General features: G+C 38.4%; 1 protein-coding gene across 8 annotated transcripts in view; it reads right to left on the reverse strand.

The window, feature by feature from the left end:
• The window catches only part of LOC145994848 (uncharacterized), a 448,153-nt gene that overhangs the window by 273,164 nt on the left and 151,557 nt on the right, over positions 1-23,432 (reverse strand). The window lies entirely within an intron of this gene.

Genomic DNA, 23,432 nt, shown 5'->3' on the forward strand with positions numbered 1-23,432 from the left:
ATCGCTGTTCTATGTAGTATACTGTATCTCCTGTGTGTGCCTAATCTACAATAATTAACATCTCTACGCTGGGAGGAACCAGGCAACGTCGAAGTCTACTGTGTTTCAAAGGCAACAGATCCCGTTGCGGTAGCACTGGAAGAGAAGAATCCACGCAGGTAAAACAGCGATAGCGAATAATCAGGCGAGGCCAGGCTGGCTCGGTAGCTCAGTGGTGAAAAATATAAAAAAAGAAATAATAAAAAGAAAAAAATATAGAAAAAAAGAAGAAAAGTGGTAGAGCAATGGCACGGTATGCCAGAGAGCCGGATTCGAGTCCTGGTCGAGCCTGCATTTTTCGCTGAAAATTATTTCTACGTAGTACATCTTCTATGTGTGCCTAATCTTCAATGTACATTTGGATCTTGAATAATATTTTTTAAAAAATCACTCACAGAGTTACTTTACAAAAGTAACTGGGTTACAAATACAGTTACTTTGTTCGAAAAGTAAGCCAGTTACAGCTCAGGATGTATTTGTGAAAGAGTGCTCTTGTATACACATGTAGAGTGCAACGCGAGCAGCGAAACTGAATCGTTGTAAGATGGAGTGTGCTAGGAAGGTGGCTTCGCCGGTCGCGTTTGTGCAGCGAGAAACCTCCATCACGTCATCTGATTCGTGAGTGACAGTGAAGTGAGGGGTTGTAATTAGGACAGAAAAGGAGGGCGACTCCCCCTCCCTCCTGTAGTATTTTTTCAACCTCTTAACGCACGTAGCTCTGCTTCTTGCAGGTATTTCGGTCACCTTATATCTCTCCCTTATCATCTATTATTACATTCACTTTTTCTCTATGTTATTCTCTACCCTATCTCCAACACACACAATCCCCTCTCTTCACTGTGTTAACCTCCATTAAGTCTCCAACAATATTCTCTATGATGTGTTATTATCTCCTCCTCTATTATCTAACTTTCCAACACACACAAAACTCTCTCCTATCTATTTCCATATGGTCGCCGCGAGAAATGTTTGTAGGGGGGAAGGCTTTTGAAATAACTTGATTAGTAGAAATAATAGCAATAATAATTATTGCCGCTGTTATAATTGTTACTTTACAATAATAACTATCATAAAGTAATAAAAATAAACAATTTATTATTATTATTATTATTATTATGTAAATGGGGAGACTTCGCTTCTTGTTCGACCTGATGAGTGTATATCCAGCATAATTGTTTTCCATTACACAGGTCGACAAATTTACGTAGACTTTTTGTCTGGGGTCTGCATAAAACATGATTTTCCGAATAAATCGAGTGTGCTGATCACGAAAATGATGCCTGTTGATGCCCGTCAGGTTTGTGCACAATCATCATCATAATAATAATTATTGTATATTACTGAAATTCATAGTTATTGTACTGTGAAGAAAAGGTGAAATTTTATTCATAAAGTTGATGTTCTGTGGCCTCTCACTTAAAACTAACTAACTAACTAATGAACTTTATTTCTGATATTAACAATATTGTAATGAAATGAAAGATGCCAATTTCCAGGGACGTCGACGGACTCTACACTGTGTAATCTCCCTAAATCTCCGAACTATATTCCCCATACTCAATTCTCTCAGTCTCTCGTTTAGCTGTCTTTATTCTCTCTTTCCCTCTTCTCTCTGCAGTGGTTTTTGGTTTTGGAATCTGCAGCGCAAAGACGAATGTTCCAGAGGGCTAAGCACGCGCACAAGCCGGGCTGGAGGATGTTCTGCGAGACGGATCTCGAGGGAGTCATTGCGACGGATGCACAACCGAAAGACCCACTTATCCTCCGGACGGGAAGCGCATGTTCCCCGAGGATGAATGATAACTCACTTAAGCTTCCGGCAGTCAGAAATATGTGCCATCTTTTTTTCCTTACGTACACGGCATGTTACAGCATCGTACACGAGAAAGCATGGACGGATCAATAATTTAAACTGTACAGACATAGAGGAAGCATCCTGAATCGTACAATCTCGCTGCAGGCATCAACTTTTGAACCACAAGATGAGAATGAAGGATAGAATGCGTTGTAGCCAAATCAGAAACAATCGAAAAGAGAAGCGCCAAGTTTTGGTATTGGTGAGTACTGAAGGAAGACAGAAGTGTGTGTAGTTCACAGTAGCTAGTTACGTAGGAACTGGTCCATCGTTTGCGGATGGAAATAAGCAGAAAAATATCCAAGCAGTTTCATTTATGGTAAGGGGTGGATCAATTTCATAAAATAAAATTGAACGCTGGGTGCGTGAAATGGTATTAAACTATAGTAAAAACTAGCCTCCTGAAAAAAATATCCACTAACGTATGAATATTGGAATAACTTCTGCAAGTCTGCCAGCATTGTCTACAAGAGAACGAAAGGGAAATTTCAAACATGTAAGCAAATTATATTTTTCATATTGAATAGAATTTATTAAATAAGTATGGGTATCTAAGATTTTTATACAATTTCCAAATTCATAAATGCATCATGTAACACAAATATAACATTTTTTACGAAGAACTGATAAAAAGTCAAAGCAATATAGTTTAAGAGGTTTCACTCCTTGCTTAGTGGAAAAGAAATAGGTTCTTGAGCGTATAATAAAAATTCGCCATCTATACCGATCAAATATATTAAAATTTCTTTGTTAGCATAAAAATCAAGTTTTACCACAGAAATTCACGTCAAAATTATGATATTGTTGAATAACTCGCTTTAAACAAATAAAAGTTGTGTACACAACAACGCAGGGAGAGTGAGCAAACAATGGGGTTTATTGAAAGTTTACGAACTGAGTGGTGTAAGGGAGGTTTTAAAGGGAGGGATTAAAGGTTACAACCAAATGGGTTTCAATTTAACTTGACAATAGAAAATTTCCGGATTCATAGAACACAGTCGGCTGCTATGCCTGGGAGACCCGGGTTCGATTCCAGGGGGTGATCATGCTGCCTTTTCCCTGCATAAAGCTGTTTTGGAGTTCTCCCAGTCTCAATGGGTACCTGGAGGCAATACTGGGTGTAAAGGCGACGGAGGGTGGTCAAGTATATGGATTTAATAAAGAAAGATACAAGCATAGAACAACGGATATTGCAATGCTCAAAACAGCTTTTATCATGAAACTAACATGATGGAAGCAATCTGTCATCAGCTGCTGTTATGATGCAATTCATTATCGGCTTGAACGGATACAAGCTTTTACTTTTTTGCTCATCTTTGTAGCGCGTGACTGAAGAACTGGAATGGCGGGGGGGAAGGGGGGCAAGCATAATTGGTGAGAAACAAGCATTTGTAAATAATCCAGGAGAAACGCCCTGGGAAGATCTCCTAGTTTCCACTTTTGTGCGAACTTCAGGTAATGATTTCATTATCAAGATCTCCAAGCGTAATTGGACCCAAAAAAAACTATGGTTGAAAGTGCTTTCCTTCCCTCCTTATTTTAACGGGGAAAGGGAAGTAAACGTATATCAAAACGCATTGTGGAAGATAGAAAGTTTCACACAACTTAAGAGTTGGGGAATTTCTTTTAAAAAGTAACTTAGCTTCTATTTAAAAGGCAACTTGCTTTTTGTCTAAAAGGCATCTATTAAAAAGAGGAAATTGCAGTCAATAAACATTATAATTCACTTATCTTACACAGAGATATGTTTCCATACATCAAAGTTTCACATTTCCGGCAGTTAAATGGAGCTGTCAGAGTGAACCATCCCAGTAGTGTGTTTGATACTACGGACAGCGCGAGAAAGGAAGAGTTTCTCTCCAGCAGCTTTGCTACACTTAAAACTTGCTTAACATGAACATATGAGTTTTTTGCTCAAGTGTGGAGCTCTTCCTAATCCAAGATTTTTGTAAAAATGCCCTCGGGAATTTTTCAGAAAGGAAGAGCTCTTCAGATTGATTTGTGCATACTTAAAACTTGCTCAACATGTCCATATAAGTTTTTTGTTCAAGTGTAGTACCTGCCTAACCCAAGAGTTTTGTAATCGGAAAGTATCAACCCCCCTCAAGCAGATTTTTGTCTATAAACTTGTATCCATACCCACCTATACATATTTACTTCAGGTTTAAGTTCAATTGGATACCATTCAATTTGCTTATTTAATATTAAAACAATGTAATATGCAGAGCTCCCTTCTAGAATTGCTCCGTGTTTGCATGTTTCCCCTCGGTGTCAGTGTGTGGAATTCCCGAGACGGTAGTATTGATTTTTGCTTTGCATGTTTCTCCTCAGCGCCAGTATTTACAGAAATTCCCGAATATTGCATCAGCCAGTATTGTGAGACTGACTGAGGAGAACAGATGTGTTGATACAGTGCTTCTCATACTTACTGGTTTAAATATTCATATTGAACAATATAAAATCTGATATTTGTTGTAATCCACTCATATTTAGAGTCAAGCTTATATTTGTCCCAGCCTGTTATACAAAAATTAATACATAACAAGGTCATTGCCATTCTATACATGCATGTCCGTGCAGGCATTTGCGGAAGGTCAGTGTAAATGAATATTTATTCTCTTCTTACACTTGCGGGCTATTGGCTTTACAACCTGTCATAAGATAAGCATAGAGATTAGATTTAAAACCCAGGAAATTTTATATAAATACCAAAGCCAAAAATATTAAGTGTATACACACATACATACATACACACACACACAAAGCACAGTGATGAACCCAACTGATATTTTTATCCAGTATAAAGTTTTGAATTGAAACCCAGGAAATTGTATATAATAAACAACAGCAAAAATGCCGAATCAAAAATATTGTAATCATTGCAATAAAAATATATCCAGCTCTAATTGGGCCAGACACCAAAAAATTTGTAACCCAGACAAATACAGAACTCCCACAAAAATTTGCCCCAAATGCAATAGAAAATATAACATGGAATACTTCACATATAAACATAAAGATACTTGCTCTGCACAGTCATCAACATTGCCCCCTCAACCATCAACATCTGGTCTGAAAAGAAGGCACGAAGCACCTCTTAATGCAAGAGCAGCAAAGCAGCCACGCCATGAACCTATCCGTAGCAGTTTTAATGGCCAATTAAGAGATCACCGGTTTGTATCAGAGCCAAGATGCGGCATTGAGAATTTCTTGAACAGTATAAATCCTAAAGTGCAGGCAATTCTAAATGCACAAAATGGCTCTTATAAGCTCTCCCTCAAATTGTTTGTACAATATAAGAAACCAAACGCTACAAAATTTACACACCCCCACATAACAGAAACTGTACCGGTATATTCAAATCCAAATTCAGACACAATAATAAGCAGTTTAATGGATCAACTAAATATCAAACACTCTGAATTTGCGGCAAAAGAGTCCGGATGGAGCCTATGCGGCTCTCCGCACAAGCTATATGTTAATATTTCTGAATTCAGCCCATTACAAGGATCTACATATGTGCCATTACCTGCTAATATCAAAAATAAAAGAGCCGTGGTCAATATAAAAAATACCGACCAGAAATGCTTTTTGTGGTGTATATTAGCTGCTTTGTATCCAGTTTCAAGGGATCCTCAGAGAATAACTTATTACAAGCAACATGAACATGATTTTGACGATGCAATGGAGGGTTTGGAATATCCAATGTCAGTTCAGAATATTGATAAATTTGAAAAAAGGGCCAGGCATATCAATGGCAAACAATTATCTATTAATGTATTTATTTGTTCCACTGGCAATTGCCCGATAGCACCTCTCAGAATCAGTACAATTGATGATGATTCTGCTATTCCGATTGATCTGCTCTTAATTGAAGGGGATGATACACACCATTATACTCTGATACATAATCTTGAAGCCTTGGTGAGAACACAACTAGACAAATCCAATACAATATTCAAGTTGTGCAGAAGATGCTTAACTGTATTTGATGGTCAAAAAATGGTAAAAGGGGTTCGTGAAAAAAATGCAGAAATTGCTAAAAACAAGTTAATTGAGCATCTGAAATACTGTGGGAATCATAAACCTGTTCATATGGTGATGCCCAATCCAAGTGAAAATTGCAAATTCAAAAAGAATGAAGCCTTGTTGGAACACCCAGCATATATTGTCTGGGATTCTGAATCAAATCTCAAATCTCTTGCATTCTGCAATCCAGATCCCGAAGAATCTTCAATTACACCATACCAGCTGCATGAACCTTCCAGCTTTTGTTATGTGGTTGTACAGGATGGTGTTGTTAGTAAAGAATTTTCATACATGGGACCAAATGCCATCAAAATATTTGCACATAGAATAGAAAATGAGTGCCGTGACATAGCATCTAACATCTTATTAAAATCAAAACCTATGTTGCCTTTAACAGAGAAACAGATTGAGGATTTCAACAATACAGAAAAATGCCCGGTATGTGATTGTGAATTTTCAGATACAAATATCAAGGTTCATCACCATTCTCATACAGATGGTCGATATAAACAGGCCCTGTGTAATAGCTGCAATATTCAGATCAAGAGACCAAAATTTGTCCCCATATTTTGCCATGGAGCATCCAATTATGATTTTCATCATCTGATCAGATACGAGGGGTTTGACAAGCAGAATTTAAATATTTTAGCTGAAAATGATGAAAAATATATATCTATTAGCAAGATAATTAAAGTTGATGGTGTTCCTATTCACATAAGATTTCTTGATTCTTACAGATTTTTATCTGCTAGCCTGGATACACTGGCCACTCAATTACCTGATGATCAATTCAAAATCACACGTGCCTCGTTTCCAAATCAGGACCTGAAATTAATTAGGCGGAAGGGTGTATATCCATATGACTATGTTACAGATTTTTCTAAATTTGATGAGTGTTCCCTGCCACCACAAGAAGCGTTTTACAGCAGAATCAGAGGATCTGGAATCAGTGATGAAGATTATCACCATGCCCAGTTGATGTGGAACAATTTAAAATGCAAGACATTTGGTGATTATCACATGGCATATTTGAAACTTGATGTCACTCTCTTAGCTGATATATTGCAGGCATTCAGAAAATCTTCCATGCAAAATTATAAGCTGGACCCAGTATATTTTTACAGTGCCCCGGGCCTAGCATGGGCCGCAACATTTTTCAACACCAAAAAGCAATTGGATCTGATCCACGATCAAGATATGTATCTGTTTATGGAGAAATGTATAAGAGGAGGGATGGTGCAATGTTCCCAGAGATATGCCAGAGCAAATAACAAGCATATTATGCTGCCTGATTATGATCCAGCACGGCCATCAAATTATATACTGTATGTAGATGCAAACAGCCTCTATGGTCACGCTATGATGGATAAATTGCCATATGCAGGGCTTGAATGGGTTGAAGATTTCAATATTGAAGATCTTCAGAATTTTGATGACAGTGAATATGGCCTATTCTTAGAGGTTGATCTGACAATTCCTGATAATTTACACAACAAATTTTCTGATCTGCCCCCAATTCCCGAGGTTCAGTGCTCACCTGGTTCTAAACAGAAGAAACTCATGATGACTCTGGAGCCGAAACAGGGATATGTCACATATTACAAAAACCTCCAGTTCCTGATGAAACATGGTGTTCAAGTGACCAAAGTTAGAAAAGTCTTGAGGTTCAGGCACTCAGAATGGTTGAAACCATACATTGATACAAACACAGAGCTTCGAACATCTGCAAAGAGTCAATTTGATAAGGCCTTGTTTAAATTGATGGTGAATTCAGTATATGGCAAAACTATTGAAAATGTCAGAAAACATACCGATGTTAAAATAATTACTGACCCCAGCCTGAGCAAAAAATTGGTTGCAAAGCCCAACTTCAATTATAGAAGAATTTATGATGAGCACATGGCACTTTTCAACATGATGAAAACAAAGATTAAGTTTGATAAACCTATTTATGTAGGGGCTGTGATATTGGAATTGTCCAAATTACATATGTTAATATTGTATTATGATGTGCTGAAACCTTTTTATGGTGATCGTGTAAAATTATTGTACATGGACACGGATAGTTTTATTCTTGATATTCAAACAGAAGATGTTTATCAAGATATGGCACAGCCTGAATTGTTTCAATACTTTGATACCAGTGAACATACAAGAATTCAACCCCACAACAAAAAGGTGCCTGGCAAGTTAAAAGATGAGACACTTGGTGATGCTATTGTGGAATTTGCTGGGTTAAGTGCCAAGGTGTACAGTTTTAAAACATGTAGTGCTGTTGTCAAAAAGGCCAAGGGTATTGGCAAAGTGACTGTGGAAAAAGATCTTGAATTTGAAGATTATAAAAATTGCCTCAAATCCCAGAATTCAATCAGAACATCAGAAAATAGAATTCAGAGTGAGGATCACTTGTTGACTTCAAATGTTGTAAGAAAAGTGGCCCTGGAACCACATGATGATAAGAGACGCATTTTATCATGTGACATACATACTTTACCTTGGGGGCATTGTGATTTGAAAAATGGGAATCAATGCCCAATTACAGAGCATGATTTGAAATAAACATGCCTATGAACTTATTTGGGTTCAAAAAACAGGCTATTATGGAGCTGCCAACACCACAACCCTCTTCTGATATGCTGTCTAAGCTGAGTGGCTTGTTAATTATTCATCTGAACAGCATACTTACAGATAATGATGATGAAACAGGCAAAACATTGTACATATTTAACAATAATTTAAATCATTACCAATTACCTGTAGGTGGGCAATTGCAATTTATTACAACCCCTGAGGGTGATGTCAAGATTTCAGTAGGGAGAAATATTTATAGAATTAAGCACTCAAACATGATTTCTGGCACTGTATATACTGTTTCTGCTGGTGACTGCTTATATATTGAGGTCCCTGGATCCTATGACAAGCTTATACCTTTTTTTATAGAATTAAGAATTAGATATTCAATAATAAATAACCAATAAAACAAAAATGCCTAATGATATATTTGGCCATACAAGACATGAAGATCACAGTGATGAGATTCTGATGCTTGATGTCAGAGTCAAGAAATTAAGAAGTGATTTACAAGCTTTACAAACCACACTCAATGCCAGTCTTCAATTAGAAATTACAAATTTGCAATCACAATGCATGGACCCTCTTCTTAAAATTGATTCTGAACTCAAAGTGCTGCTTCAAAAATATACTGATCTGGCAACATTAGATAATTTTCAAAGTTTAGAGGAGGCTGTAGCAGCTCTTCAAGCCAAATTTAAGACCCAGGCCACCAACTCTGAGCAATTGAAACAACAATTGGAAGAGCAAATAAATAATGTCCAGGCACAGCTCCAAACAATTGTCAAAAGCATAAAATCACAAGAAGATTTTGATCTAGTGATTTCCACTCTAAAGGAACAGATTCAATCACTCCAAATACCTAATCTGGATCCTCTACACAATGCCATAGCCGAGGTTAAAGAAAAAATTGAGACACTTGAAAATTTTATGAACAATTTGCCATCTTCTGATGCTTTGAATGCAATAACTCGGAGTGTTGCAAACATCAAGCTGCAACTTGAAACATATGAAGATTTTGGAAAAATTCAAAGTACCATAACCCATCTTGAGGGTACAATAGCAGCAGTGCAAAGTGATTTGGCAAATGTACTAGAATCCAGATTGCCTGGAATTGTAGATACCCTTGTCAGTGTCCAGCAACAGATCACAAAGCTTGAAAACCTCAACACTGAATCTGAGCTATCTCATTTTCATCATTTGATCGATGATATTCAAACAAAACTTGAAATTTTACAACAATCAACACCCACTCAGGCAGATATAGCCCTGCTCCAAAATGCTATGCAAAATGTGGCTGATGCATCTGAATTAAACAATGTGAAATTGGCACTTGAATCTTTGCAAAATACAGTATCAAATCTTCCCACATCACAGGAACTTAAAAATATTAAGAGGGCAGTGAATCGCATATTGAAATCAGAAGATATCAAGAATATCCAGACAGAGATCAAACATCTCACTCAGACAGTTGCCACTCTACCAACAAATCAACATATTAATGAACTGCATGCCCTGTTTGAGGATATCAGAAGACAGGTCCATGATCTTACTGCTCAAAATTCAAAATTGGCAGTTGTTGAAAATTTACAGCAAATTGTAGCTAATATCAAGCAACAGCTAGGGACCATGGAATCCAATCAAGCAAATGCTCTGTCTGTTTTTGCCACCCAGCTTCAAGAGATTGTGCAACAATACAAGAGACTTGCTGTGGACATAAAAATCAAGCCAGGCCATGATGATGTTGTTAGGACCATCAATGAGCACCTTGAATCTGTAACAAGCAGATTGCTTACAGCAGAAAAAGAAATAACAGGCATAATCGAGAATCCAAAACATACAGTAATTCTTGAATTGTACAGCATCCCCAACAAAGAATATGATTCACCATTTACACCAGGTGGCAAAATATATATGCTGTCCCCTGCACAATTTTATTACCAGTTTTTTGTTGGGGGCACACTGAGACCAATCAAGATCAAATATTGGCTTCAACCACAGGCACACCACTACCCTACCTTATCAATAACAAATGCTGAGAACAAAGTAAAAATCACCAGTGTGGAGTTAGAGGATTTTACAGACCCCAATACATTAGAAACAGCCTATACTGAAGATGATGGCACTTTGGAATTTAAAATACAAATAGGAGACAAATTATATTTAGAAAATCCTGTAGTATCAGCTGCTGAACACCCTATAGTTGCAATATTCTTGTTTTCATATTATGTCTAGACAAATTATTGTTGATGAATTACACAGACAGGCCCGACATAATTATAAGAGACTCCCAGTAGTCACAAACGGCATAGATGATTTATGGCAGAGCGACTTGATTGAAATGGCAAGTGGGCAGTTGAAAAACTTAGACAAAATCAACAAGGGCTACAAGTATCTACTCACTGTAATAGACACATTTTCAAAATTTGCCTGGGCTGTGCCACTCAAATCCAAGACTGGAAAATGTGTTACAGAAGCCATCAGGACAATCATCAATCAGGGTGGAAGATCCCCGCGCTATTTGCAAACAGATAATGGCAAAGAATTTTATAATTCTGTGTTCCAACAATTTATTAAAAGCCAGGCAATAAAACATTACTCGAGTTACAGTGATCTTAAAGCCTCAATTGTAGAGAGATTCAACAGAACCCTAAAAAATCTTATGTATAAACAATTTACACTTCAAGGTAATTATAAATGGATTAATATTCTTCCAGAACTTCTACATAAATATAACAACTCTGTCCATTCCACAATCAACATGAAACCCTCTGAAGTAACTTCATCTGATGAGCAAAAATTGATCAGGACTGTTTATTATCCTAAATACCAGGCAACAACAAGAAGGGCCAAATACAGGGTGGGTGATCAAGTAAGAATCAGCAAATATAAGCACTTATTCAAGAGAGGCTTTACAAGAAACTGGAGCACCGAATTGTTTACAGTGGTTCAAGTTAAACCCGGGACCCTTAACACATATATAATAAAAGATCACCGAGGAGAAATTCTCAAAGGCAGATTCTATGAACAAGAGCTCAGCAAAACTAAACAGCCTGACACATATCTCATAGAAAAAATCATCCGCAGAAAAGGCAACAAGTTATTTGTCAAATGGCTGGGTCATCCGGAAAACAGCTGGATCGATGCAGACAAAGTGATAATATGAGCACCTGGGATGTTATAAAAAGGCTGCCAGAACCTGAACAACAGATTAAGAGAAATGGCAACTTGCTGCCTGATAATATTAGGTGTCTTATTGTTCGGCCATCTGCTTGTGGTAAAACTACACTAATGGTTGATAATTTTTTATTGGCACCCAACTGGTTAGACTGGAAAAACAGGCACTTGTATGTCTTCTCTAAGAGCTTGGAACAATTAAAATATCAGCAGTTGATGAAGCTATATGATGGATTGGATATTGCCACTTTTGAACCAGATGTTAAGCCACTTCATGAATGTCTCGATAATTCTGTTGTTGTGTTTGATGACATTATACTGGATAATCAAAACAAGGTTAGGAATTTTTTTACACAGGGCCGACACAAAAACATTGATTGCTTCTACCTGGCACAGACTTTTTCTAAAATTCCGAAGCAGCTGATCCGAGACAACAGCAATTTTATATGTGTGTTTCATCAAGATCATACCAACCTCAAACACATACATGATGAATATGTAGGTGGGGACTTGAGCTACAATGATTTTTCCAAGTTTTGCAGCAAGTGCTGGAACCAGGACAGTTATGGGTTTGTCACAATTGATATGACAAGAACACCCAATAGTGGCAAATACAGAAATAAAATCAACGATTTTCTAGACGTTGAGACATAAATAAATAACCATGAAAAGGCCAATCATTGATGATCTTAAATTAAGAGATTATCTTGTAAAAAGATTTAAGGGATGGAAATCAGAAAACCGGGGAATTTATGAAAGACACAAACAAACAGAACAGCCTGTCATTGATGCTATTAATAATTTAGGTAAGAATATCAAAACTGTTACAGAGCAAAATCAAAATTTGATCACAGAGCTTGTACCTGTAGCTGCAAGGAACATATTAGATTATCCATTCACCCCACTTTCCAGTATTCATACACCTAGTCCTGTTGCTCCTAGAAGAATTGAAGCTACTCAGGATCCTATTGAATTGGGTCTTCTTGCTCAAAAATATTTAACCACACCTAAAGACAACAAAGATGAGGTGTTCGGCTTATATGCTGACACAGAGCTTGATGGGAGCATCATACACAGAATTGGTAATTTCAGAGTAACTTTTATGGGGGATGATCTGATTGTTTATTCAGAATCTCGTCTCGGAGAAAAAGGTGCTTTTGTTAAGTACCCCGGAACACCTGGAAGCTATACAGATCAAGATTATGAACATTACAAAGAAATATTAATAAAATCAGATGCTCTATACCAGAACAATGATCCCACACAAAAAAGAGTCAAGTCTAGCAGTGGAGCAAAATACAATAATTTAATCAAGCCCATATGGTCACAAATTAAGACTGGCAGTGGAATCAAACAATACAACACCCTGCCTAAAGAATTTGTGTGGGTTGATGATGTCAGGAAACTTGTAGATAGGTTATTGGTGATAGCTGGGGAGGAAAATGCTGGCAACCACAATTTTTACAATGAAAAGGTTGGAATTATGGACATGATAAGCACAAAATTGTCTAATTTTATAGTGAATGACACTAAGGGGATTGGATATCTCATAAAAATTATTAATACTCTACCACCTAAATTTTGGAATATTTCTGAGGGTCGGGGGTTGGTTAATGACATTATAAACAAGCTGCCATTTGAACTACACATTCCAGGCTATCAGTATTGTGGTCCAGGCACAAAACTAGACCATAGATTAAACAGAGGGGACCCTGGTGTTAATCCCCTAGATGCTGCTTGTAGAGACCATGACATAGCATACAACACAGATTCCGATCTTGACAAGAGACATGTTGCAGACAAGAAATTAGAAGAGGCCGCATTTGGTAGATTTGTAAGCAAAGATGCTTCTTTGAGTGAAAAAATAGCAGCATTGGGGACCACCATAGCTATGAGCACCAAACAAAAACTGGGGTGGGGGTTGTGAATATATATATAATAAACCTACAATGAAGGCCAAGGGTGTTATGTATCAAATACCTTATGCAGGTCTCAAATCTCTTAAAACTATTGACAGTCTTTTGACCAAAAAGCAGCGCAAGAAAAAAAGCTCTTGTATTGCAAAGGGCCATGGTATGAAATTGTTGCTTAGCACCCCCCCATTAAAAAAATTACAGCAATCAAGAAAAAAATCACATGTGGGGGGGTTCATATTTACCATCCCTGCCATCTTAGCAGCACTCGGGGCTGTTGGGAGCTTGGCTGGGGGATCAGCTGCCATAGCAAAAACAGTAATAGATGCCAAGAAAAATAGGGCAGAATTAGATGAGCAGAAGCGCCATAACCTCGCCATGGAGAAAAAAGGCAAAGGTATTAAGAGAGCCATGAATAAGTTTAAAAAAAACAAGAGCCGCTTACAAACCAAGATATTGAAGCTTTAATCAAGCCACTGGGCATCAAAAATTTTAGGGGTGTGTACATGTCTGATTCTTTACCGGAACAACCACTCAACAAAGAGTGTGGCATTGTTAATTTGGATGAGTACAAAAATCAGGGCACTCACTGGATCTGTTATCTTAAATATTTAAACAATGAGGCATTTGTGTTTGATTCATTTGGAGGTGTTCCTCCTGAAAATTTAGTAAAATATCTAAAATCAGCTAATCTTTATTACAATAATGCCCGTGTTCAAAACTTCAAAGATGTTAATTGTGGACATCTGTGTTTATCTGTTCTCAGATATATGTCTCAAATAAATAAACCATCAATTGAAGATTTTCAAAAGGCCTTGTGGTATTTAAAACATCATGGGGGTATTCCATCTCACCAGCCAAAATTCAATATTGAAACTCAAATTGCATGATGACATAGTGTATCCCAAAACAATAGCTCTCAGAGCATTTTACGGCATGTACTTGATACCTAATATTACACACCACAACAACACAATTGCAGTTGGGGATCAAAAAATTGTCATCACTCCAGGGCAGTATAATCTGTCCACTCTAAATGCTCAATTACCCAGAGGTGTAGTGTTAAGTCAAAATTCTGTCACTCACAGAGTAGAGATTGTATCTGCTACAGAAACAGTGGATCTGGGTACTATAGGAGAGCTGTTGGGATTTGAGAACAACACAAAACTTGAAGCAGCCATCAAACACACTGCTATGAATATACCTAAATTCTTAGCCATAGAGACTCTGAATATTCACTGCAATGTAGCCGAGGGTATGATCACCAAATCAAATGGCATAGGCACTCACAAACAAACTGGCATCATTGCAACATTCAAACCTAATTCCGAATTCATGGAGCCCATCATCTACAATCCATCCCCAACATTATATTTTCCTGTGTGCCACAACAGAATAGATTACATTGAATTGATGGTCACTAATGAAAAAGAAGAATTAGTTGATTTTGCTGGAGCCACAACAACTGCAATCATAGAGATTAACATTTAAATAAAAATACATACAAGAAGAAAATGGAAAATATTGAGAGTTATGAGCTACAATCATTCCCCCCAAACAGGAGGACATTTGCAAATTTAAATCAACCCAACACAGAAATTGAGGTTGATCTTGATGTGGGGGATGGCTTTATACACCCCCACAGAGCAGATCTATACATCAAGTTTGATGTTGTAAAGCTGGATGGAACAGATTATCCGGCAAATTCAAATATAAGATTGGTGGACAATTTTGTGCCGCATCTATTCTCTGAAATTGAGATCAGAAAGCATGGTGTTGTTATAAACAGAGTGGATTATCCCGGCATTACCTCCACAGCTTTGGCCACACTAAAATTATCCAAAACCGAGGCTTCTTACTACAAAATAGGCGGATTTGAAGCTGGTGAGAAAATATTATCTAAAAATCACACGGTGCTGTTTCCTATGCGCCTGTTGCCAGGATTCTTCTCGGATTACAAAGAAATTATGTGGAAGGGTGGGTTAAGAATTACATTTAGAAGAGCTGCCAATGATAATAATGCCTTGATGAGGTACAGCACATTAAACTCTACAGGAGAAGCTCTGCCCAATACCTTACCAGATGCAGGCAAATGCATTATTCAGACTATGGAGTTAAGAATCCCTGTTGTTGAATATGAGGCCAGTTATGCTCTGAAATACAAAGCTGATATTCTAAAAAATCCACAGGTTCTTCTGCAATTTTACACATATCAATGCGTACAGAAGCCTGCATCTGGTTCATATTATGAATTTGATGCTACAAACTCATTCTCCAGCATACAATACGACATGCCGGATTTTGTGGTAGTACTGTTTCAGACTGGAAGACACAACAATCAGGAAAAAAATTCAAGTAGATTTGATAACTGCAACATCAAGAACATATATCTTAAAAATGGCAGAAATGAGGTCTTTCCTAGAGAAAATTACAATTTAGACATGTCCAAGGATGATTTCCTCAAATTATATGAGGCTTTTTCTTCCTTCAAGCGCGTCACTACTGGCAATACTGACATGTATTAGACACCAGATGAATTCAAGACACGGAGACCCATGTTTGTAATTAACACTTCAAAAAGGAAACAAGTTGTGGTTAATGACAGGACAAACATTAAAATTATCTGTGAATTCCACGAGGCTTTACCTGAAGACACCATATGTAGCGTTATTCTCATAGGGGAAAAATCATATGTTTATGATGTAAGAAATGAGCGGGTCACAGAGCAGTTCTAGAGGCCCCATTCAAACACAGAGGCCCTTTGGATATAAAACAACACTTTACCGTCAGAAAATATATTACCTACCCATTTTATACCACCCCTGCTCGTAGCAGATACCTACCCAAAACACAACACATCTGCCAAAAGCTGAAATACAGAAATATTGTCATAATTATTCTGTAAGTTACAGACTTGTGTACAACAAGACCAAGCCTAAATACAATTCAGTTTGCATGACAATATCCGAGAAGGAATTTCCTCAATATGATGGATGGTCCCTGAAAGGGTGCATAGTGTAGATAAGAATTTTTCTTTGAGTTCCATGACAAATGACATGTAATTTCCCTCGGAAAAGGCACAGTACAGGTAATATCAACAGATATAATCACTCAGGCATACAGAAAGAAGGCAATTACTCTTTGATGATGAATAACTCTGAAAAGACGCAGTGTAGATTATATCTGTTGGCATACAACTCCCGGGCAAGCATGATTAATTGTTGGCCGAAACATGGGACTGATCAAAAGATTGGAAAGAACATGCGAACAATTAATTATGTTTACTTGACCTCCATTCTATTGTATTGATCAGGCAGTTTTGCCCGTATTGTTGAGCTGATATTTTACCCAGATAACAAAACTCTGGTGATTCTTAATAGAGAATAATTTTGCTCTGTTGTATAACATTTTTTACCAAATTTAAGATCTGGGAGCTATCAACTAGCAGTAATTATTCTCAAAATCTCACATATGGAATATCACATCTATCAGGACTCGAACCCAGAGCCCCTTGTTTACAAAACTACAATATTAACATTTTGCCATCAGATTTTATGAGGACTCAAACCCGAACCTTTTGATTACAAGGCAATAAAAACCATGCACCACACTCCACTCGGTCTCAGAACCCAATAGATATCAATTCAAGATTCCTGGGATTTTGACAGAAAAACATACTATAAGCTTAATTTCTGGTGTGGCCAAAAATATATCACTTTTTGACAAGTTTATGGACAAAAATCTGGCTGATGCAACTTTTGTAAGTATGCACAAATCAATCTGAAGAGCTCTTCCTTTCTGAAAAATTCCCGAGGGCATTTTTACAAAAATCTTGGATTAGGAAGAGCTCCACACTTGAGCAAAAAACTCATATGCTCATGTTAAGCAAGTTTTAAGTGTAGCAAAGCTGCTGGAGAGAAGCTCTTCCTTTCTCGCGCTGTCCGTAGTATCAAACACACTACTCATCCCAAGAAAATTATCTAGCCGCAGTTGAAAAGACTGTACAATTTAGCCTATCCTCTGCATTAGCCAAGAGATGTCACAGAACTGCTTCAGAGACTTCGGGAGATTTCAGGTGAAGAGTGGAGCCAAATATTTCAAACTGCTTCTGAAAATTGTCAACACACATTCTATTCTGAAATTTCGATTCCAAGAATAACAAAAAAAGAAAGGGATAATTATCCTCGTACTATTATAAAGGGGTGACGCACCATTGGCCTTGGGGAATGGGTACCCCTGGCTGGACCCCACCCAAATTTACTTTCTGGATACGCCCCTGGTTGACTCGGATACGCCCCTGGTTGACTCAGGAGATGACCTTATAACATGAACCCAAGATGGCGCCCCTAACTCATTTGTTGTCCTAATCAAGAACTAAGCAAAGAAAAAGAGTTTCAAAACTTTTTGCTCTATAGTGTATTGGTTACCAATTTCAGAAACTTACTATACTATCTGGAGGAACTTATATCCTTTCTGCATCAACTGGTGTATTGGAAAAATTTCCAACTCGCGGATTTCCATTTTGCGGATCACTTTTAAAAATATTTCTTTTCTATGCCATTAAGAGTTTCGATTGTGACTAAATCTTTTGTTGTGCAAAATTTTGTTTTTACTCTATATTTAGAACTGCATGGTTCAGAGAAAGTACCGCTTGAAAATGAAAAACAATCAGGTTTTTATGATATACATTTTCGAAGTTTGGGTTGCGTGACTTTGAAAACCACGTGCTACATTTGTTTGGACTCAATTCGTGCTCAGTCGTCTGCTGCGACGTCACCACTAATATGGTTATTTGCTACTATTCCAGATCGGACGCATTCGCTTTACTCGATTTACTATTCTTCTTTACCTTCTCCTCTCTAAGGTATGTGTTATATATCGACGTATTCTCCAAAATCTCATCTCTACATTGATGTACGATGCACATCACATTTTTTTAATAACTGCTGTCAGAATTCTTAAAAAGTTACTCCTTGCAATGGATAACTCCGTATTATCTCATAGGCTAAAACCGCGTGAGATGTTTGTTTGGACTCAATCTTGCAGCGTGACGTCACACTAATATGGTCCATTCTAAATGCTGAAACACCATGAAAAACCCGCACCCACCAAATTTTAGTGCAGAATTTCTCTCACGGCAGAAAGAACCCAAAAGGACTAATCGGTCCATTAGCAGCAGGACGCAGCTAAATCGTTTTGCAATTGTGCCCCCCCCCCCCAACACCCTCCCTTCCCATTTGCAGATAGCCCCCACGTGTCGTCCTCCGACGATCGAAAGCAATTTGCCGCGTGCGCTCAGAATGATCAATTTTCACGTGAGTTTGTCGCTTCATTACCGAACAAACACACCGACTGAAGCGTGCATGCTCTCTGCTGGCCCGTGAGCAGCTGCTCCGTCAACCGGAAGCCCAGAGGAGATCGCAGGAAGGACCACGTGACTCCTCACAGCGGCGGTTGGGAGTGCAATTTTGTTCCGGCAATAAGACAGGAAAAGAACATGTCTTGGTGTGTGTTGCAAACACGAATTTCTTTGAATGTACAGTCACCGCCAATAAAAATGGGACACCTAGATCCTGAAATACTCCCTTCCCTGTAAGGCGTTATGTGTGTTGCATAACTCTACGGCTGTGGTAGAAGTTGTCATTGAAAATTTGCTATTAAAAAAATAAAAACAAACTTACCGTCGTAGAGTTAGGCAACACACATAACGTCTTGCACGGAAGCGTGTATTTCAGGATCTACATAGGTGTCTCATTTTTATTGCTGGTGACTGTACATGTGGCACCAAGGGATTCTGGCGCATTCCTTGTGTTCTGTCAGCACACCCTTCTCATCTAGGATGAACCAAATGGTAACGCTCGTCTTCGGTGCGAGGGCCTCCCCGATGGCGCAGTGGTAGCATCGTTGCCTTGTAATCTAGGGGTCCCTGGTTCGATACCCGGTGGAGGCACATAGTGGTTCGGATCCCACTATAAACTGTAGGTCCAGTCCTGATTAGCCTTACTGTGCACAAAGTGGACTTCAAACACTAAATCAAATCAAACCAATCTTCGGTGCGAGTGCTCTCGGGTTCGATAGCCAACATCGGTTAAAGGATTAAGCTGTGAATAATAAAACTGTAGCATAACTGCACTAAATTCTTCGCAAAGTATGCAAAGCAGTGTGCGGATTAACGGGGGGCGGCACACACAAAAAAATTATCCCCGACAAAAGAAAATTATTTTTATCCTTGCCACATGTTTATCCGCTCAAAGAAAATGGAATTCGAAAACATATAGTATACCATTGCTTAACTATGTAACAAATGATTTTTCAATTGTGTTTGTGTCCATTACTGATCCAATCATCAAAGATGTCCCTGCTGAAAACGATGCAATCTTGTGGATTCTGCAACTGACCAACCTCACCGAAACCACAGCAGGCTGTTTTGAGCTTAAGTTTTCATGGCATAGTGTCAATATTTTACATGTACGTATTAAAGTGTTCACATTAAACTTGTAGGTACCTGGTAGATTAGGTGGACGTTAAGGTTGAACTTAGCAATACAAATTTGGTCAAGTTTCCTGTGTTATTAGTTCAATGGATCTTTTGGGGTTATCTTAGAATTTAATGACCTACGTTAGAACCAGTGCCCTAAGGTACTAAAAACTGCAAATTTGCATATCCAAAAAAAAAAAAAAAGGTCTACCTCCCAAAATGAAATGACAAATACGTTCACTCTGTCTCCCCCCCCCCCTCCCAAAGCAAAAAGCTTAATTCACAGAGTGGCGAAAAGGACATTCAGTCAACAAAACAAACAAAATTTGAGTTGTTTGTTTCAAGAAGTAAAGTTTCTACAAACGGAACATAACATAGCAGTCTATACGCACGCAAAGAGATAACCCCACAGACTAGGAGTTCTAGGGCTAAAAGAAACCAAACGTTATAGATTATAAAACAAGGGACTGCAAGCAGGAAAGCAAAGCAAAGAACATTTCAGGCTTGCCAAAAGCCCTCTGTGACTACCAGTGCCAACTAGGTCGCCTATTCATCACATGCTAGAAGCTATTTCCAGACTGTTACACACACACACACGCATGCAAACGAATCACTGGCCAGTTGCTTCCGTACGCAATCCTTTTGACGAGTTAATGTTCCCCAGAGTAGTGTCATGTTTTGAAACGTCGGGTTAAAACACTTGTCAGTCAAACTTAAAAAATCTTAAATAATTTTTAACCACTTTATTAAGACGCAGAAATAACCACAGTTAAAATCAGAGGAAGTGCTCTCAACCTATGTATTAATAGGCAGAAACGATACAGGAATAACCACAGTTAAAAGCAGATCTCAGTGGCATTGGCACAGCGCTCTACGAAGTCAGAGGTCCTAGATTTGAATCCCGGCCCGGGCATAGGTGTTCTTTGGTCAATCTCATGATATCATCAATCATTCTCATCGTCGAAATTTGCCAGAAGTAACAGAAAAGCGAAGTAAAACAAACGAAATCAATCGAACAGTTCAGATTTTTTCTCTGTATTTCAGTTAGGAACAAGGTTCATCGTGTTAAATTGAATATGCGAAGCACAAAAAATAAACGATTGATAAAAATGGAGAAAGGGACACAACAGAATAATTAACTATGCGAACATCAAACGTTGACATGGTTGCAAGTTTATCAAAGCGTAACATGATATTCCATGCGTTCAGCCTCGTCTCGCAAAAAAAAATACACGCGTTTCGACTGGCTGGCCAACCCTTTTGTGTCAATTGGCGAGTTTTTTTCCTACACATGTTTGTTGGTGAAGTTACTCGTTTGTACTTGTATGGCGGGTCATACTTCATTGCTCGCACTCTTCAATTCTAATTTTCTACATTTTTACTAGTGAACGAACGACAGCGGCAGAAAAATAGGAACGGGGGCGATATTATTTTTCTGGGAACACAGTAACATTTTATATGCCTCAAATAGCACACAAAAATGCATACCAGGGCTAAAACAACCTTTCATATGTATTTTTTCTAAGTAACCTGGTCGACCGGGGGAGATCCCCCCAACCCCCTTCCCCTCTGAAGTTGTCATTATAGTGAACATTGTACTCCTTTGGTAAAACAAGAAATCTGGGCGTAAGAATATTAATTCAAAACCTGGATACATTCTAGATCGCTACTCAAATGTTGCAAAGTAAACAAAGAACTTGGGAGCTACGTAGGTGCTGCTGGCTTTCGTACTCAAAGAACATGTGTGATGGTGTGGGTGACTGTGAAAGTAGAGGTGACAGTGTGTGAAGGTGGTTGTAAGAGTGACAGTGTGGAGGTGGATGGGAGGGTGTCTGAAGTTGGATATGAGGGTGCCAGTGTGTGAAGGTGAAGTTAACAGGGTGTGAAGGTGAGGATGACAATGTATGAAGGTGAAGATGACATTATATGAAGGTGAGGGTGACATTGTATGAAGGTGAGGGTGACATTGTATGAAGGTGAAGGTGGACGTGAGGGTGAATGTGAAGGTGAGGGTGAGGGTGAAAGTAAAGGTGTAGGTGAAGGTAAGGTCAAAACGTTGACGTGAGGGTGAAGAATGCTGAGATACAGAGAACACCCCTTGGTGAAACTGTACAAAATGGAAGGGAGCGGAACGCGTTTCACGGCAGGAAACAGGAACACAGCATCAAATTTAAGGAAACGCGCTCGCAGAGGAATTTCAATTGCGCAAGTCGGGATGGGTCTCGTCTGCTCGTCTCGCTCTTGAGAAAGCGAAATCAAGCAGCGACCTCTCCCACTTTCCACGACGCAGAAAACAATATGCCTCGATTACTAAAACAAATTATCCAAGTTCTTCGAGTTTCACGGAGCGGAAAACGCTTTTTAATTTTCTTTTTTACGATGCTCTGGGAACGAGCGTCTTCACATTTCATTTTTCCTTTTTTCCGAGGGTGAATATAAAGAGCTCGTTGAATGTTCTCACGGACCCTGAACTGTTTGCCTGTGATAAACGCTAATTGGGCTCTTAAACTGCAACCCACTTTTGCCAAAGGGAGAATTTATGAGGATATCAAAACTGTGTGAGGGAAAAAAATGGGACGAAGTGCATTATTGGTCTTATTTTAGTTAGGCACTCTCACGGGGCATTCAGAGAATAATTTATCGCCGGAATTTTCATGAATCCTACACCCGGCGTGGTATGGCACGCTGACTACTGGGCGTCCATTCTTCAAGAGGTTCGTAAAGTTTATCTGCTTCGTTTCTGCAGCAAGGTTAGGTGTGAGAATGGGATGAACAACAAACATCTTACTTGGGATTCGACCCCGGTATATCTGATTCTAACAGAAATATGCTAATATAAATGATGAAGCATCTACTTTATGCATGAAAAGTTAAGCGATTTTCTCGCTTAGTAAAATTGCCAATCTCCGTGACGGAGTGTTTAGCATAACGAGCTGCGAAGGAAGGAGCGAGGTGACTTTTCGCTGCTCGTTCGTCGACTTAATAAGGTCGTTTGAGCCCCCCCCCCTCTCCCCCTTTGGGGGAAGGGAAATTTGAACCAACTTCTTTTCTTATATTATTCCCTGTATTCTTCCGTTACTCTTCCTGCTTTTTCTCTTCTGTGTCGTCTTTCTACGGTTCATCTTTCGTTTCTTAATCTCTTAGTGAACACAACGTATTTAGATGAGAGTTGAAGGGGTCCGCAGCCCCCGAAAGATAATTAAAAAAAAACTATTTCAAATACGATTTCTTTATTACAACCGTACTTATATGAAGATACGTATTCAATTGAGATTTATCATTTTGTACTGAGAGTATGTACAAAAATTAATGCATAATGAGGCAGGCACATTAATTTCCTTCGTAGAAAAGCTGGTTTTTAATACAAATAT

Source organism: Lepisma saccharinum, chromosome 11, assembly GCF_977018435.1.
Source record: "Lepisma saccharinum chromosome 11, izLepSacc3.1, whole genome shotgun sequence".
NCBI classification, from domain to species: domain Eukaryota; kingdom Metazoa; phylum Arthropoda; class Insecta; order Zygentoma; family Lepismatidae; genus Lepisma; species Lepisma saccharinum.